Source organism: Pelobates fuscus, chromosome 2, assembly GCF_036172605.1.
Source record: "Pelobates fuscus isolate aPelFus1 chromosome 2, aPelFus1.pri, whole genome shotgun sequence".
NCBI lineage: Eukaryota > Metazoa > Chordata > Amphibia > Anura > Pelobatidae > Pelobates > Pelobates fuscus.
In genome coordinates this window covers 68,551,379-68,569,996 of record NC_086318.1, presented here as the reverse complement: position 1 = coordinate 68,569,996, position 18,618 = coordinate 68,551,379, and the positions used below count along the sequence as shown (strand labels likewise).

Below are 18,618 nucleotides of genomic sequence, written 5' to 3'. Positions count from 1 at the left end.
CAAGGCAACCGACGTGGCGGAAGCCACCACCTTCCTAGCAGCAGTGGGCATCAATGACGCCCCACAAGAGCAGAGAGCCAGAGATGCTAACGGGACTTGGGACTTGGATAACATTATCCAGCTCATCCCATGGAACGGGCAGGGTGACATGACATAAAGTGCCACCTCCTCTTAAGTTGCAGCACTATAGTTTTATGGTTTCACATTTTGTAATATGTTTTCACTGTTGTTTTTACCCGGTAACTAAAACTTTCATATAATGATCTGACTGAAGCCCCAGAGATATCTGTGCACCTAGGCAGTCGTCCTCCTAGAGACGATCTAGCTAACGACTGCTCGCCATCGACTAGACTACACTCACCCCTCCCCCCCGCCGATGTCCCCTAGGGCATAACCTACCCACGAAAGCACACGCTAACTCCACTAATACACACCTTATAAATATCTCTCCTAGCATTGCTATAGGTGTAGGAATTTCATTTATGAGAATAGAACAGAACATGCCATGCTTATACATAGACAACTGATAGCACAACAAGCTAATAAAAGGGTCACTTAGGCCCAGTTGCAACCAGATGGGCCCCCAACAACAGACTATGAACCCCTTACAAGGGCTCACACTTAGACGACCATAGACAGGAAGGCCCGAACCTTGAGACTCTACTAAAAGTTCACTTGCTTTATACAGATTAAAAAACAGATAACTCAGGGGCCATGCTGGGGATAAATAATGCGTCCCTCAGCTTACTACTGTCAACGTGAGAAACTACTATGTCATATTGTTTGCATTCTTGGTAATCCTCATTCACATCATAGCTACTCCAGTCTCAAGTTATACTCTGTAGTATTATTGACCAAGGGATGCGATCCGCTCAGAAATAATACTGATCCCCATTACCACTGCTCAGCCTGTAGCTCCTAGCTGCACTCAAATTAATTGGTATACCTACTGTCGTCTTACACTACCACTGCATACCTGGAGACTAGCTACACACTGTTATAAGCATGATTTACACCCCACTCTAACTTACTTCTCACTATGTCTATGACTTTGCATAGCCCAGTATTTCTCCCTCAATAATTATGCCAGACTTGTAACGCTTAGTCTGTACTCCAAAAAAAATTGTGCTGTATATTCAAATGCCATGTAAGTGAAATGTCTTGTTTCATTAAGCTTTCTTGCCAATGCTGTTGTGGCATTGGAGAAAATGTTTGTTAAACTCAAGCACACAAAAAATAAAGAATAATAAAAAATAAAAAAAAAACAATGGACCAGGCAAATAAAAATGAATAAATATAGAATATGGAAAACCCAATTCCACACGCCTGTATGAAGCGTTGTGTTGCTCTTCAATTTTCTTCTAAGGTACTATGAGAACAGCACCAGGACTCTGATTCCACATTATGGGCAATTTGTAAGAGACTATTTTATATACAGCTGATGGCTCCCACTTCTCAAGATTGGGGCACAGTGTTAAAATTATTTTTGTTTTGTAATATTTAACTTCCATTAGCTATCCTGAGCAAAACCCTGACACCTCTGGCGTCAGTAGTGGAGAAGGGGAGTGGTGCCTCAACATGCAGACAACAGAAAAGAAGGCAACCGGCTTAAAGGACCACTCTAGTGCCAGGAAAGCATACTCGTTTTCCTGGCACTAGAGTGCCCTGAGGGTGCCCCCACCCTCAGGGACCCCCTCCCACCCGGCTCTGGAAAGGGGAAAAGGGTTAAAACTTACCTTTTTCCAGCGCTGGGCGGGGAGCTCTCCTCCTCCTCTCCGCCTCCGTTCCTCCCCGTCGGCTGAATGCGCACGCGCGGCAAGAGCTGCGCGCGCATTCAGCCGGTCGCATAGGAAAGCATTCATAATGCTTTCCTATGGACGCTTGCGTGCTCTCACTGTGATTTTCACAGTGAGAATCACGCAAGCGCCTCTAGCGGCTGTCAGTGAGACAGCCACTAGAGGAAAAAGGGGAAGGCTTAACTAATTGATAAACATAGCAGTTTCTCTGAAACTGCTATGTTTATAAAAAAATTAGTTAACCCTAGCTGGACCTGGCACCCATACCACTTCATTAAGCTGAAGTGGTCTGGGTGCCTAGAGTGGTCCTTTAACTCTTTACACTGGGGAGGAGTCACTCCTGGCACCATAACAACTGCAGTGCTTAGCTCAGGAGAGATAACAGAATTTCCTGCTTATGAACCCACGGTTCTCTGGCATTCATTCAGTGCAAAAGTAGAGTGGTGCCCACATACACCAGGTAAGAAGTCAAACTTGTTTTATATCTTACAATGGGGGGCACCAGGAGACTCCTGACACCATAACTACTACAGCAAGCTATATTGGTCCTGGTGCTTAAAGTTCTACATTAAAGAGCAAGTATCTGCAACTACTTCCTCTAGGTGGGATAATATGCAAAGAAGGAAAGAAACCAATGACAAGCATGAATGGTGTGTGAAAGGCCCACTGGTGTACCCCATATATAATAGAAGACCACAACGTTTTAGACTTGCTTGGGCACAAAAAACGGCTGCATTTAGTATTCTCTCCTTTTAAATTATCCTCGTGGGCTTTATGGACACCATTTGTGTCAGTCTTTTTTCCTTTGGTCATGTTTGTAGCACAGGTAGATAGAAAACCTTCAAACTGCATTATTTTCCCATAAAGAATGATTCACCAAAAGTATACTTTATATTATATGAAAGGGCTAGGATTAAAGTTCCCATCAATCAATACACACACACACACAATACAGTGGGTAGTGATACTCTTTATAGGACTTTGTTTGTCCAATTAAAAGTATCACTGCGCACTGCAATTATTTGGGTTTCTGAATTACTGGACTAACGTGGCTACTGTAGGCTACACATACAGTGACACACATGTACATATTCCTTTCAATGCTCACAAAGAATCATGGAGGAAAAAAAGTTTAGAATTAGATACCGGTAAGTGGAAATATTTAATCTTGCTTTTAGCTCATTAGTATTAGTCATACAGGCCCTGTAAAACATCCTTTGGTTGGCTACGTGGGATTGCATCTTTGCGGAATAGTGGAACAAGCTGTTATGTTCTAAGTACAGTCAGAGGGCAATTACGCAGAGCAGAGCGGACAACCAATCACAACAACAATAATTTATTACTGCACGTTCCACAGCATGTGGAATAAGCTGCACATCTGGAATCCCTTCTCAGCCTGACAGGGCATTCATGGCCTAACAAGTATGGCCAAATGAAGCAGAGTTTATCAGCTTGTAGATTCGTGCCTTGCAGTCCAGTAGAATTACTGCTCAGAAATGGCTGGCACAGGATGAAAGAAAGTGAAGATAACAGTAACATGCACAAACTGGGCTGTCCGCAGCTTGGGGAGAAGAATCTGAGACTGACACAGAACAGGGTTTACTTCACGTCCTTCAGCAATTACCTGAAAATGTATTCATAACGAAATGTGTCAGCAGGGTCTGACCTTAATCCATCACAGGGAGGTCGGTGACAAGATTGCCTATTTGTTCCAAAATAATACTGAAAGTAAGTGCTAGGTTTTGTTTCCTTTAACACTCTGTATTTTGACATGAATACATTAACATAATTTATGGCACTTTTAACCCCTTAAGGACACATGACAGAAATATTCCATCATGATTCCCTTATATTCCAGAACTTGTGTCCTTAAGGGGTTAAACAAAAAAGGTGGGAAAAAAAAATTCAATAAAAAGGTCTTAGTCCCAGGCTCCAACAGAAACACTAATTCCCAACTGAGTACATATGTTTTATAATAATTCATATAACACCTAATCAATTTCTTACAAAAAATACATTTTTGGGAATCTCTTTATAGCTGTACAGGGCCATAGGAGCTCCTATGACGTTCGTGCTGGATAACAGCATTAGATGAGCGCAACTCCCATCACCCAAACATGACTCACAATTTACATTTACCTGTCTCTTACAATCATTGCAGCACAATACCAGATCTTCCTTCTCAGCGTCCTGTCTCTCAAACCAGATTATAAATCCCTGCTCTCCAAACTCAGCTTCCCCATGAGCGGTCTTCCAATCCCATTTCAGGGCCCCAAAGTTTCATGTTTATTTCTAAAATGTTCTCTCCTCTACTCCTATTTCCACAGCACTGATCTTCTGTCTTTCACTCTCCTATATACAACGCAGTTTCTATATCTCCTACCCTTACACATATAAAAAATAGGAGTGGCCAAAATGTAGATCTCCGGATTCTAAACCCTGCCAAAGCAGTATAGTGATCTAAGCTTTAGGTTCTTTTATCCATCTCTCCCACACCATTCTACAAAGCAGTTCCTATATCACCCATCCAATTTACGTATCACAGGTTTTATCTGCCCCACCCACTCCCTATAGCCAAGTTCCCATTTCTCAAACCCCCTTTCCACTGCGCATTTTCCATCTTCCTCCTCTTACATAGCATCGTTTCTATGTCTCCCACCTGTCCAAGCCACTTTCCATTATGTAGTATCCATCCCTCACATCACTTTTCGACAGCAAAGATCCTGTATCCAACACCCACTTTCCATAGCAAAGGTCCAATGTCTCCCACCCACTTTCCAAAGAGCAGATCCCATGTCCCCGACAACCTTTCCACAGAACAGTATTCATCATTCCAATCCGCATTCCATAGTGCAGTATCAGTCTCCCAACACTTTACCAAGGAGCGCTAATATGTTTTAGAAAATGCTATAAGTCTGTAAATTAAACGGCTCTACATTATTGAGCACATTAGAACTGGGGAAAGATGTAAACGTTCACAATGTGCTGCTAAGTGATATATAGAGAAAAACTTCATTGGCAATCTTGTTGTCAAAAAATAAAAAAACAAACTATAGTTTCCTTGACACAATGTTAACAAGCTAAGGCAATACACTCCCCTGTCTTGTATTATATTGTAACGCTAATAATGTGCAAAGGACATTTATTCCCCCACCCAATGCAATCTCAAATATATTGTGCCTATGTATCGGATTTCACTTTTATGAACATTTGTGGATGGTGGAAATGTTTGTATATACAGATGTAGATATTTAGGGCAGTCTTTTATCCTTTAAGTGTTGCTTAAAAGAAACATTTTTCAATTATGAACAATCCAAAGGCGTTCCATGAGACATTTACATATTGGCTTTGATTGTGGCAAAGCAAATCCCAGACTCCATTGGCAACAATGAATGATGTCATGGACCATTCAACTGTTGCCAGATGATAGGAAAACCAAATATCACTCATTGACCCAGTAACATAGATTCTTAAAACTCCCACAAAATGAAAACAAACAACTCTTCGGGATATTTGCTTATAAAAGCTGCATATGGCTTATGAGTACTAACTCATTATGTTTCATAGAATGTTGTATTTGGATATAAAGCAAGATTCAAGATCCTTATTCAGAAAAGCCTAATATTACAAAGTAAAATCTAAGTCACTTAATGGGTCATTGAACTTTCATATGACTGAAAGCAGTAGGAAAAGTTCAAACGCATGCAAAAGCTAAAAGGTTAGGTTATGACGCAATTTACTCCACGCTGGGGAGAAAAGCTGCTGGGAGAAACATGAGAAGAAATAAACGGACCCATTAGAAATTAAAGTTATATTCTAATGGTTGCTTGATGCTTTCAGCTAACTAAAATAAAACTGGAATCAGAAAATCTACATAGAATAATAAACTGAGAGCAGCACTTGGCTTAATGATCTCTTAGGACAATCAAAGTAATCACAAAGCATACCACAGTAGGGATTTAACCCCTTGAGGACACATGACATGTGTGACATGTCATGATTCCCTTTTATTCCAGAAGTTTGGTCCTTAAGGGGTTAAAGGGAATATTTGTCTTGTCTGGAGTTTACACTATTGATGGAACATGGAAAGGACAGGGTTTATTCCAATGATTGGCAGGGAGCGAAGATGGAGGCACTCATTTGCAACATTTCAAATTTTAATACCGCACAAGTACATAACCTAATGTACATATAAATACACTAAATATATGGTTAACATAATATTACAAATTCTAAGAAATTACAGAAACAATTTAACATGCACATTTCCCTCTAAAATTATTCAGACCAAAGTCTGTAAATTCTGTAATAATATTCTTACTATTTTCAAATGTTACATTGAGAATTCTGCTCATGAATACATTATATTAACTAAAAATAATGTCCCTACAATTAATCTTTAAAAAAAAAAAAAAAAAGGAAAAGTAACACTTTCACTATATACATATGCAGACTTGCATGTAATGAAATGCCAGATATGTTTACCAGTGTAAGGATGGAGATAAATTGTTGTGTATCTGGTATTAGCGCAATTAATGCATTTGCCACACCTACAGCTGCCATCTGGTGTAACGGTAGACAGATAAACAAAAACACTTTATTTAAATATGGACAACACATTAATAAAAGTAAAGAACAAAATTAAAAAAAAAATTGCCACAACTTTCATACAATGCTTAAATGTCTATAAATTTTCTCCACTGTGTAAAGTGAGTTTTATTTGAGAAATTACTTTTTGCGCGCTATACTTTGAGGTCTTGCAGACCTCTCCGTGGTTCCGGCGCTATCTACGGAGTCAGAGCACAGCCGCTAAGTCTCCCAGCATGCACTCTGATTCAGTGAGTGCCAGAACTGTGAGGAGCGAAATTACAGTGGTTGTGGTCTGAGGCATGTGTTGCATGTATTAAAGCCCAATTTGGCTTAAGGGTTATTAGAGTATGAGATCCAGCACACACTATACACAGCCAGCACACACAACCACAACTTATAGCCAGCACACTCAAACACCCACACCATACAGTCAGCAGGCACGTAACATGCAACCAGCACACACACACAGCCAGCAGGCACACACACAAAACATTTTTTAGCACAAGCAACTGATATAATTGAAAAAGTCACTGAAGCGGTGAAACACATTTGAACACAGTTGTTAGGAGGTGAGACTCTTGCGACACACCAAAAATATAGCCAGGAGACACACGCGGACAAACAACACACAGCCAGCACACATATACACACACACACACACACACACAAACAAACAACATACAGCCAGCACGCACACACATCTTTTAGCACATGTAAATTTAGTAATGTCCTAGCAACTGATATTATAGATAAAGCCCCTCAAGTGGTGAAACACATTTGAACAAACTTGCTAGGAGGTGACTCTTGCTAAGAGATATAATTTTTCAATTATATAATTGAAAAAGCCCCTGAAGTGGCGAAACGCGTTTGAACAAAGTTGCTAGGAGGTGAGAATCTTCGTAAAGTTATTGGTGTTAAAACACCAGGAATCGAAGGAACTTCAAAAGAAACTCCTTTATAACGATACAACACAGTATATGCCGGGACGACAAACAGAAGGGACTGCATTGGTGACTCCCTAATGGGAGTGAAATTGCAAGCTAATATGAGAGCTCACCCTTACTTTTTATCATTTAATAAATATATGTGTTTTTTCAGTATAACCCTATGAGATTTCTCATTGTTATTTTCCCCTCCCTACGTTCTCTTTGTACATATGAGAGAGAACAAAGATGTGGATACTGCAAACAAGGATAATTTGAGTGACAGTTGATAGCAACCATAATATCTAAGGCAGTAATTCGGTAATCCTGTATCACCTTATTGATACAGGACTTTATAGAGAGTGTATGTTAACAAAAGAAAAACCCAAAAGTGTGCGAGAATTTGGATGTTGAATGTATAGGCTGTAAGAGTGGTAAGGGTAAATTAAATTTAAGATGGTAGAACAAACAACTGCTTTGCGACAATTCATCTGAGTGAGGTGGAAAAAAAAAATCCTTACATTTCCCTTATTTAAAATTTAACTCATTATATTTAATTTATAATTTAATATGCCATTCCTAGCTCGGATAAGAAGGCATTATACTAGCTTGTAATTTATATATTTTTTGTCTTATTTAAATTTACCCTGTCACGTCCATGTTTTCCCATAAGGACAGAATTTCATTTCACTGAAATTTCAACACAACCTCTAAACCACAGTGATGAATTATTTGCAAAATTCTATTAAAAGGAATAACAACTGCAAGATTTAGATCCTGCACAAACATTTACAGTAAGTAAAAATTTACACTGGCAACTCCTACCATTATCAAAACGTTCAATCCTGCATAAAATTAATCAACTGCAAAAAAAAAAAAAAATCTAATGAAATCCGCAGGGGAAATGCAAAAAGCAATGAAAAGTCAGCGAACACAAATGCTTATAAGCTCACTGACACCCAAAGTGTTAACAAGCAAGAATACATTCCCTGGAAATGGATACATTGTACCTTGTGAACAGCAGCCCATAGAAAACATCCTCTCACTATATACAATACTTCTTCCCCTAATAGTGTGCAACAATAACAAGCTTGCATATCGATTTCCGAGAAGTCACACAAGCCAGTGGCTGGCCACTTGCTAAAGTACTTGCAAGGCCTGTAGGTTTCAACTCCTTTATCCTACCTCCCACCCAGTCACCCATCCCTCTAAGGCTTGGCATCTGGAGTCACAAAAAGGCAGTAAATGAATGGGTTTTGGTCCCACCCTCATTCATAAGGAGAACAATGATAACCTGTGTTGAACAGTAACATTTCCTCTAATACGTCCTCCCTCACATTATTGCTTGCTGCTCTGGCATCGGATACAAAGAAGCTAGTCCCCGGTACACTTCTTCTCATGCAGTGTTCTATGGCTTGGACGGAACAATCTAGGGCAGGAACATGCTTGCAGACACGTATCTCATATTTAACAGGCATAAGACCCCTGTGTTCATACATGTAAAACAGTCAATAATGACCAGCAGTGCTACAACATAATGACAGGGGCAGTTAGAAGTTACAATCAGTAGTCCTAATAAGAAAGCCGTTTAAAACAATTTGACTTATTACTCCCTGACGGGAAGTGACTGCAGCTATTCGATGTGAATCGGGCATGAAGCTGCCAGCTGGGACTTCTCAGTGAGTTAGTTTTACAAGTTTTCAATGCCAAATTTACCTGCAAAGTCTATTCAGATTAACATTAGTGAATACCAGACTTGATTAAATCTGGACATCGATCTTACAAACATTCAACATCAATAAAAAAAAAAAAACCACAACAAAACCTAAAGAAGAGTTTTCAGTGAACTTTGTAGGAAAAACTACATTGTACACATAGCTATTCAGTACACACAGCTACGCACTAAAATTGTGACATGTAGTGCTACTGGGCACTGTGCCAGCAGTGATGGGAAGAGGTGCAATGGCACAGTGTGGTAACGCCCTGAGGATTCACTAGGACTGGTGACTCACTATATTACCATTATACTGAGATCATATTTATTAGTGTGGATGCCCTACAGGCACCAAAAAGGATACATACTAAGGCACTTTCCCTGGGTTATTAAGTAAAATAATTCCCCACATGAGTCACCCTTTTAGACATTGTGTCAAACAATGAATGATAAATCAAAAGATAAAATGAGTAAAAAAAAGGCAGGTTTTGATTTGCCCCTATATAAAAGACAGAGTTAGGGGTGGTTCTGGTCCTCAACTGTCCTTAAAATAGATGGGAATGCCCTTGGCAAGTTTCTTCAAGCTATGCTTACCACTTGGAGAGCTGAATTCTATTCTCTGGGAAAGTGTTACCAGATTGCAAAACAGTTGTCACTTTTGAGCTTTTCATAAAAAATGTAATCTCTGACTGTGTTGAAATTTCTTTAAAATTCTAACATAATCAAAAGGTATAAATTCACAAGACAAAGGAGGAACTGCTTTGCGAAAAGTGTGCCCTTTTCATTTTACAAAAAGTGCAGTTTTCAATCGATAATGCCACTTTTATACATTAACCTTATTACCTTATTAACCTGGCTTTCAATCAGTCAACAGGGGATGTAATAGGGTTTATTTAACTCAGTGGAGCTAAACTCAAGAGGCATTAAGTGCTCAGAGAGCCTTGCAAAGATGTCTCATTGAGCTGCATTAGGAAGTCTGTGATTGGACAGCCACACAGTCTGCACTGAGCGACTTGCAAAGGCTGCAAACAATAAGCAGACATGTTTTTATTGGGGGTATATCTACTAAATAGTAATTATATATATATATATATATATATATATATATATATATATATATATATACACATATATATTTATATTATTTGGGCTGTGGATTGTCCCTTTAAGATTTTAGGTTTCATATAAAAAATATAAAAAATCATACTTGGGGTTGTATTGGTGTCTATAGCATTTCCCTGCAGGCTTTTCTATGTAAACTCTGTGCCTTTTTAGAGAAAAGGCAGTGTTCTGAAAGTGTTTCCAATGGAATTAAAGTCACCAAGTATAGTCACCAAAACAACTTTAATTACTTTTTTTGTGTCTAGATCATGCCTCTGCAGTCTCAGCACTCTTCTGCCAGGAGTTAAATATTTTTTTCTTTTTACGCCCATGCAGCCCTAGCTACACCTCCCCTGGCTGTGACTCTCAACCTGCATTAAAAGAATTGTGTCATTTTCAAGCCGATGTTAACATACTTTAGAGGTTTTTATCTCCAACTCCATAGATTGAACTTTAATCACACTCACACACACACACACACACACACACAAGGCATTTGAAAGGTCTAGCAACCTTTTAACAGAACATGAGCTAGACAATTCTAAATTAAACAAACTGTGCAATAAAGGAAGTGTAAATATTAGATCTCACACTCAGGAAGAGTTTAGGAAGCCTGTGTAAGTCACATGCAGGGAGGTGTGGCTAGGGCTGCATAAACTAAGTGATTGGACTCCTAAATGGCAGAGAGTTGATCAGTGAGAGTGAAGGGGCATGACCAATACAACAATACTGTTTCATTAAGCTAAAGTTGTTTTAGTGACTATACCGTCACTTTAAAACACAATCAAAAAACACTTGTTTTTCATCTAAAATATAACAAACGTGTTCATATCTCCCAGGTGTTCTTATTTAGGACAGGCAGTCTCTATTTGGGCCTAATTGCCTCTGTCCCTCTTTTCTGTGTTAATGACCGTCTTTTCAAGGAGCTCCATATTGTTTGTGTGTCTCAGTGCACAACAGAGCTCCACAGCAATAATACCCACAGTAATATGTATTTAAACTACAATAAATGTGTTTAGAAATCAGTCTGTCTAGATAAGCCTTGTTGAAAATGATATTTCAGTTACACAAATTATTAGTAAGTCACCTGAAATTTATAAGAACAGCCCTGTCCCTGGCCACACTCGCCCACTAAAATGAATGTGTCCCTCTTTGTCTATCTGGAATGTTGGGAGGTGTGCATGCTTATCCTGGTGGCTTTAAACACTCTCAGATCTGTTTTACAATTATACACAATGTATGCCATTTTATTCCATTTACACAAAACACTATTCCCTACCCCCCACACAAACTCCCTTTTATCTACATTTATAAAGCCAGTGTAATGTGTACTACTAAACCCTGAGACATGAATAAGACTTGGGGAGAGTCATTGTGTCGAGTTCGGAATAGCATCTTAATATTACATCCCCCAAAAGCAAACATTTACAAACAAAACACTCTACATGCTTGAACTGCAAGCTGCTGCATTGGACAATTTCTATGACAGCTAAACAATGATGTGATATTTCAGATAACCATGGAAACAAAATAGCCATACTTTGCAAGTCAATGTCAAAGTGGGCAATATACCAATTTACGTGGTAAATACAGAGGAGGAAAACCATGTATTCATAGCAGGAAAAACACTTATTAATTGGGATGCTTGTTTAACTGTACAACTCTCCTAGAAAAAAAATAAAAAGGCAAGAAACATACACACCCCCACCGGCTACGAGTATGACAGCACAGCTCCTGCTAAGCACTAATTAGTGGGAACTTTTCAATTGTGGTCTCAAATCTTACGTTACAAGAAAATCATTTCCTGGAAGCAATTTGCAAGGAAGCACTGTACATCCTCAATGTAGAAAGGTTAGGAGATTCTAACAGCGATTTGTAATGTATTTAAACTACACTATAGATAATGAAGTCGGTGCTTCGCCAAAGATTTGCGAACACCGGAAAATGAATGGCTGCACATCTTCGAACCTCTGCAGAGACAAAGTGAATCATGGAAACCTGAGACTTTGTGAAAACCGCAAATGTAATGAATCATTAGTGAATACATCATACTCTCCAAAAATGTGTTTAAAGACATGGCAAGACACGTGGGTGCAGAACTTAGAACTCAGACACTTTTATTACAAGTTCTGATTGCGGTAAGAGTCCATAGGGTTATACCCATTGGGATAATGGTAATGTAGCAGAAAATCGTGGAAGCCATAGCTGTCTGAGTCCTGGGGCTTGTCCTGTGCCAACTCAATTCTTTAGGAAGTAATAAACATACACAGACAGAGCACATACAGGTAGAAAAGCTTACTTGCTCTACAAGTGTTTGCTGGACAGGTTATCTGTTCACATTTCTTAAAATGGATTATTACAGTAATTATATGTATTTGTGACTGAATTAGAGTATTTATGTTATGAAAACAAAACCTTTGCAACCGGACTATAAAAAAAAAAAAAAGATATGATTTGGCAATCCAGATGTTCAAGTGACTTGCCATAATTATCAGCCTTCAGATTGGCTAACTGTCCATGTGGTGGGCCAAAGATTGCCATTGATATATTATTAGTGCTCTTGCAGTAATCAATCTGCTCTGCTGTATTTTCCTAGGTTTTGTAGGGCTACAAATGAAAACTATAGAGTGATACATTAACGATACAACTATTTATCCTGTATAAGGAGCGGTTTCTTGACAAGACCGTATGTACCCAGACACAATGTGCCACCATAGACATCTGTCAAGAAAGTAGCATAGGAAGTAAAAAATATATGCTTTTAACCACTCTGTATTGTGTTTTTTTTTTTTTTTCTCAAAGGAATACTCAAGAATATCCTTTGTGCATCCTGCCCCTGTAACAAATAAATATTGTCCCTTTCCCTAAGCTCACTAATTTCTTCAGGATTTTACAACACAGAAAACATATTACATAACGATCTCTTCTACAAGATATCTCTGTCACCTAAAACATATGGGATTTGAATGTCTTCCCTGGGTAAGAAAAGCAAGATTCATATGCCTTCCCTTAGAATGTAAGCTCATTTGAGCGAATCCCTCAGCACCTTCTGTTTCTGTATGTCCAACTTATCTTGTTGTAACTACTTGCAAATAATAGTAAAAACGTCATTAACACACACACACACACACACACACTAAAATTACGTGCAATTAAATAGTTGTCTAAATTGAAACTGGGGAAAAACATGGGCATATTGAAACAAGATGACTGGAAAAAATGACTTAACGCTTATTTTGAAGTAGACACAGTGTTCTGATCTGTCTGCTTCACTAAATGTCAATGACTGCTTAATTGAAGCATGAACTAAATTTCTCATTACTTCCCTAAAATGTAGTTTCACAATGGTCTAACTACTGGACAGTCTGTAATCTTGGTTTTCATAGGACGGATAGAGCAAGACTTGGCAAATTTTCTTTAAAGCTAGGTGCTGGGGAAAAAAAAGTTAGTAGCCAGGTAAAATGAAATATCTGTCTATTGCTTGTTTTGTGTTGTTGTTTTTTTTAAAGTCCTGGTAGTCTGAAAAAAGTAACGAATATTAGAACGTTAAATACAATTTAATTAAAATATAATTTTTAATATTAAAGGGCTGGCTTCCGTCCAGAGGAAAATAGCTATTCGATTAGCAGAGTATAAACCCTTACTTTGCTAAGAGAATCTAGCACAGAGCGTTCCATTAATGAACTGCTGTTCTGACAGGTATATAACTACAAAGAGGTTCAGTAAGGGGGTTATTTAGCGTATGCCTCTCACATACGTGAAGTGTCATTAGTGAAGTTGATCTGTCATCTAGAAGACCTGTTTGTAACAAGAAAATAAAAAATATTGAAGAACGGGCATTACAGCAAGATATGCAGATGAAACAATATGTATTGAAGCCAAATATGACCCTGGTTCACGGTACAAGAAATACAATGTTTCGATGACTGTGTAAGCCTTAATATTTCTGTTTTTCTATATTTGTGCTATTCACTTATTCATGGATATATTAATATTTTTTTTAGTTTTTTTTTTCCTGCATTCACCTCCGCCCTTTATCGTGGAGTGGGATTGGATATTCCAAGTGTTCATTGACCAATAGCAATGGCCGATAGAGTTTAAATATGGTGGATGCAATAACCGTTAACCAAGGCCATATGTGGTTTACAATAAATAATGTTGAATCTGCATATCTTGCTGTGATGCCCATTCAACATCTTATACTGTCGCAAGGTGGGGAAGCGGCCCTGCGGAGGAATGGAGCTCCATGAGATTCCTCAGACTGAGGCACAGATTCTTTACTACTCTGTAACAAGGCCAGAATCAGGCAGGTATAAAGTGATGCTATAATAATATATTTAAATGTCTGGTTGCCTCATTGAATCTCAGTGAGCACCATCATATTCACGTAACCACAAATAGAAGTGCAACATCCTATAATGATTCATTAAATCAAATTTAAACTCCCATCTGAGGTAAGGAAACCTTCAAATCTGCAGGCAACAGCAAATAGCATAAAACAAAGCACCAGGATGCACAGAACAAACTGGACTGGTTATCCAGACAATATAATTCAATCCAAGATATATCTGACATTCATTCCATGAATTGTACAGTGGGGTGTGCACAAGCCCAAGTGCTCCCATAATGCACATAATTATGGGCTCTGCATTCAATAAGGTCAGAAAATATGGTGAGATCAGAAAGTCACAGCCAAAGTAGAAAGAAATCCCCCACAAATATTTATATCCACCACAAGTAATAATAGTGAGGAGGGCCCTAATACCGTATATACTCGAGTATAAGCCGACCCGAATATAAGCCGAGGCCCCTAATTTTACCCCAAAAAACTGGGCAAACTTATTGACTCGAGTATAAGACTAGGGTGGGAAATGCAGCAGCTACTGGTAAATTTCTAAATAAAATTAGATCCTAAAAAAAAATATATTAATTGAATATTTATTTACAGTGTGTGTATAATGAATGCAGTGTGTGTATAATGAATGCAGTATGTGCGTATGAGTGCAGCGTGTGCGTATGAGTGCAGCGTGTGCGTATGAGTGCAGCGTGTGCGTATGAGTGCAGCGTGTGCGTATGAGTGCAGCGTGTGCGTATGAGTGCAGCGTGTGCGTATGAGTGCAGCGTGTGCGTATGAGTGCAGCGTGTGCGTATGAGTGCAGCGTGTGCGTATGAGTGCAGCGTGTGCAAGAGTGCAGCGTGTCTAAGAGTGCAGCGTGTCTAAGAGTGCAGCGTGTCTAAGAGTGCAGCGTGTCTAAGAGTGCAGCGTGTCTAAGAGTGCAGCGTGTCTAAGAGTGCAGCGTGTCTAAGAGTGCAGCGTGTCTAAGAGTGCAGCGTGTCTAAGAGTGCAGCGTGTCTAAGAGTGCAGCGTGTCTAAGAGTGCAGCGTGTCTAAGAGTGCAGCGTGTCTAAGAGTGCAGCGTGTCTAAGAGTGCAGCGTGTCTAAGAGTGCAGCGTGTGTATGAGTGCAGCGTGTGTATGAGTGCAGCGTGTGTATGAGTGCAGCGTGTGTATGAGTGCAGTGTGTGTGTATGAGTGCAGTGTGTGTGTATGAATGCAGTGTGTGTATGAGTGCAGTGTGTGTATGAGTGCAGTGTGTGTATGAGTACAGTGTGTGTATGAGTACAGTGTGTGTGTATGAGTGCAGTGTATGCGTATGAGTGCAGCGTGTGTGTATGAGTGCAGCGTGTGTGTATGAGTGCAGCGTGTGTGTATGAGTGCAGCGTGTGTGTATGAGTGCAGCGTGTGTGTATGAGTGCAGCGTGTGTATGAATGCAGCGTGTGTGTATGAGTGGAGCGTGTGTATGAGTGCAGTGTGTGTGTATGAATGCAGTGTGTGCGTATAAATGCAGTGTGTGCGTATGAGTGCAGCGTGTGTGAGTGCAGTGTGTGTATGAGTGCAGCGTGTGTATGAGTGCAGTGTGTGTATGAATGCAGTGTGTGTGTATGAGTGCAGTGTGTGTATGTGTATGTGTGCAGTGTGTGTGTGTATGAGTGCAGTGTGTGTGTGTATGAGTGCAGTGTGTGTGTGTATGAGTGCAGTGTGTGTGTGTGTGTTGCAGAGCTTTGGTGGGGTGGGCAATTTTATTATTATTTTTGTAATTATTTTAATATTTTTTTCAATTATTATTTCTTATTATTATTTTTTTATTTAATTTAATTTTTTTATTTTATTATTTTTGTATTTATTTTTTTCGTCCCCCCTCCCTGCTTGATATATGGCAGGGAGGGGGGCTCTTCTTCCCTGGTGGTCCAGTGGCATTGGCAGTTCAGTGGGGGGGCTGTGGGGGCTGGCAGAGCTGTAACTTACCTTTCCTGCAGCTCCTGTCAGCTCTCTCCTCCTCCGCGCCGTCCACTCAGCTCTTCTGTCAGTTCACACTGTAAGTCTCGCGAGAGCCGCGGCTCTCGCGAGATTTACACTGGGAGCTGACCGAGGTGGAGGAGGAGAGAGCTGACAGGAGCTGCAGGAGAGGTAAGTAAGATCTCTGACAGCCCCCACAGCCCCAGTCTGTATTATGGCAATGTAAATTGCCATAATACAGACTATTGACTCGAGTATAAGCCGAGTTGGGGTTTTTCAGCACAAAAAATGTGCTGAAAAACTCGGCTTATACTCGAGTATATACGGTAAGTCTATTTACCTGCAACAACAACAAAATGTAATATATATATATATATATATATATATATATATATATATATATATATATATATATATATATATATACACACACACACACACACATATTTACCATCAGACGTCTTCATAACAGATGTTTCTTGGACTTTTGTGGGGCTGAAAAAAGTTCCAATGTTACTATGAAAATAAAAAAGACCAGATTTGTCCCAATATATATATATATTTTTTTTTTTACAAATACAACAACAACAAAAACTCCATAATAACAATCCATGCTAGCCCATTGAGGGCTCAATGCAGAATGACCTTGCCTGGCAGGAAAAGCCCTTATAAGGGTTTTCCCACACTATGCAACCTCAGTCAGAGCTCTCCTATTGGCTGGCTTGTAAGCCAACCAGAGTAAGCTGACAGGCAAGTCTCAGTTCTCGCATTTTAGCCATGCCAGACCCCTCCTGTACATTACTAGCGCCTAATACTTGCCCAGTCATTCTTTATGACAGTGAGTATGCACTACTCGCTGTTTAGTGGGCATGCCCCCACCTGTGGCATATTAAATAGGATCATAAGGTAAGTTTAAAACCTCACTTACACTAGTATAGGGTACACACTGGTACCCAGTGTCACAACCGAGAACTTTTCTATGCCAGAAAAGTATGAGCACATCATTACACACACCCGTACTTTTTAGCGGGCATAAGAACCATCCAAAGAGCACTTCAGCAGCATGGTCTCCTGTGAGTGGGCCAATCCGGAGGCTATCAGTCCGCCTGGTATGCAATGATGCCTGGCTGACATACCCCTTTAGTGTGTGGACCTTTCTTCTCTGCAGACTGGGTTGCCCAGTTTGTGAGTTGCCAGTGACATACGGTTTGTCACTAGGGATACCCTCTCCAGGATCTGCCAAGGATCTCTCTTGATTAGCATGCTTCCCAATTTCCAGAAATGAACTTAAAAAGTTAAGGCAACAATTAGGCCTTGCAGTGCTATCACACAGATATGTACCCAACATGGTACAAAATCACTGTACAATAAACGTAGCATACATGTTATTAGACATGCACATCAACCGTCCTGTGCAAACAAAGCAGACATTTCCTATGTCTATTCTTTTATATAGTCCTGTTGTGTGCAATGGGTTACTCCAGCCACTATGACCACTTCTGCTTTAAACAGCTGTTATAGTGGTTAGTGCTTGAAATGCTGTGCATAATATACTACGTGCTGACGACCGATGTTATAAGCTTAAGTGTGTCCTCCGTCCATGCAGGCTTTCCGCGCCTCTCTACACTTTGTGCAATCGGGTTGTTTTGTTTTTTTGTTTTTAAATGTAAATTCCTCCTCTGTCCACCTCCTCCTTCCCCTCCACAGCTCAGCGCACACATGTGCATTCTGATCTGGAGAGAATGGTCCGATACAATGCTTCTCTATGAAGCATTTGATTTGACTGAGGATTTCGCAGCGTGATGTCAGAGCGTGGAAACTTCACCCGGCTCTGTATTCCAGATACGTTTTAACCTATTTTATTAAAAACTAAATAAATAAAAAAAGGTAAGTGGACAATTGTTACAGTGCCGACATTATTAGCTGAAAACAAATTTCTGTTCGAAGGGGTTCTAGTAACCCTTTCATGTGGTAAACACATTATCTGTATGGGCGTAAACATGTGCCTGGAAACACGTCAAGCACTTTTTTTGTTGCAAATACGTACTGGCTGCAAATAATTACAACAGCTGACATTTAACTACCGAATCGGAAACAAGCCCAAAATCAGGAATTTGTGGAGAAAGGACAAGGGAATTACAAATTATAGGATACAATATCTGGGCTGGAAAAACTGAAGACCGATTTCAGTTTGGCT

The 18,618-nt window shown here is 39.7% G+C and overlaps 1 protein-coding gene and 1 long non-coding RNA gene across 3 annotated transcripts in view; both read right to left on the bottom strand.

The window, feature by feature from the left end:
- Positions 1 to 5,830, bottom strand: part of LOC134586612 (uncharacterized) — an 880,984-nt gene extending 875,154 nt beyond the window's left edge. The window contains exon 1 of the long non-coding RNA XR_010086581.1: positions 5,761 to 5,830. This is a non-coding gene — a long non-coding RNA (uncharacterized LOC134586612). The remainder of the gene's footprint in view (positions 1 to 5,760) is intronic.
- The window catches only part of PPP2R3A (protein phosphatase 2 regulatory subunit B''alpha), a 191,941-nt gene that overhangs the window by 129,672 nt on the left and 43,651 nt on the right, over positions 1 to 18,618 (bottom strand). The gene's annotated exons all lie outside the window — the stretch shown is intronic.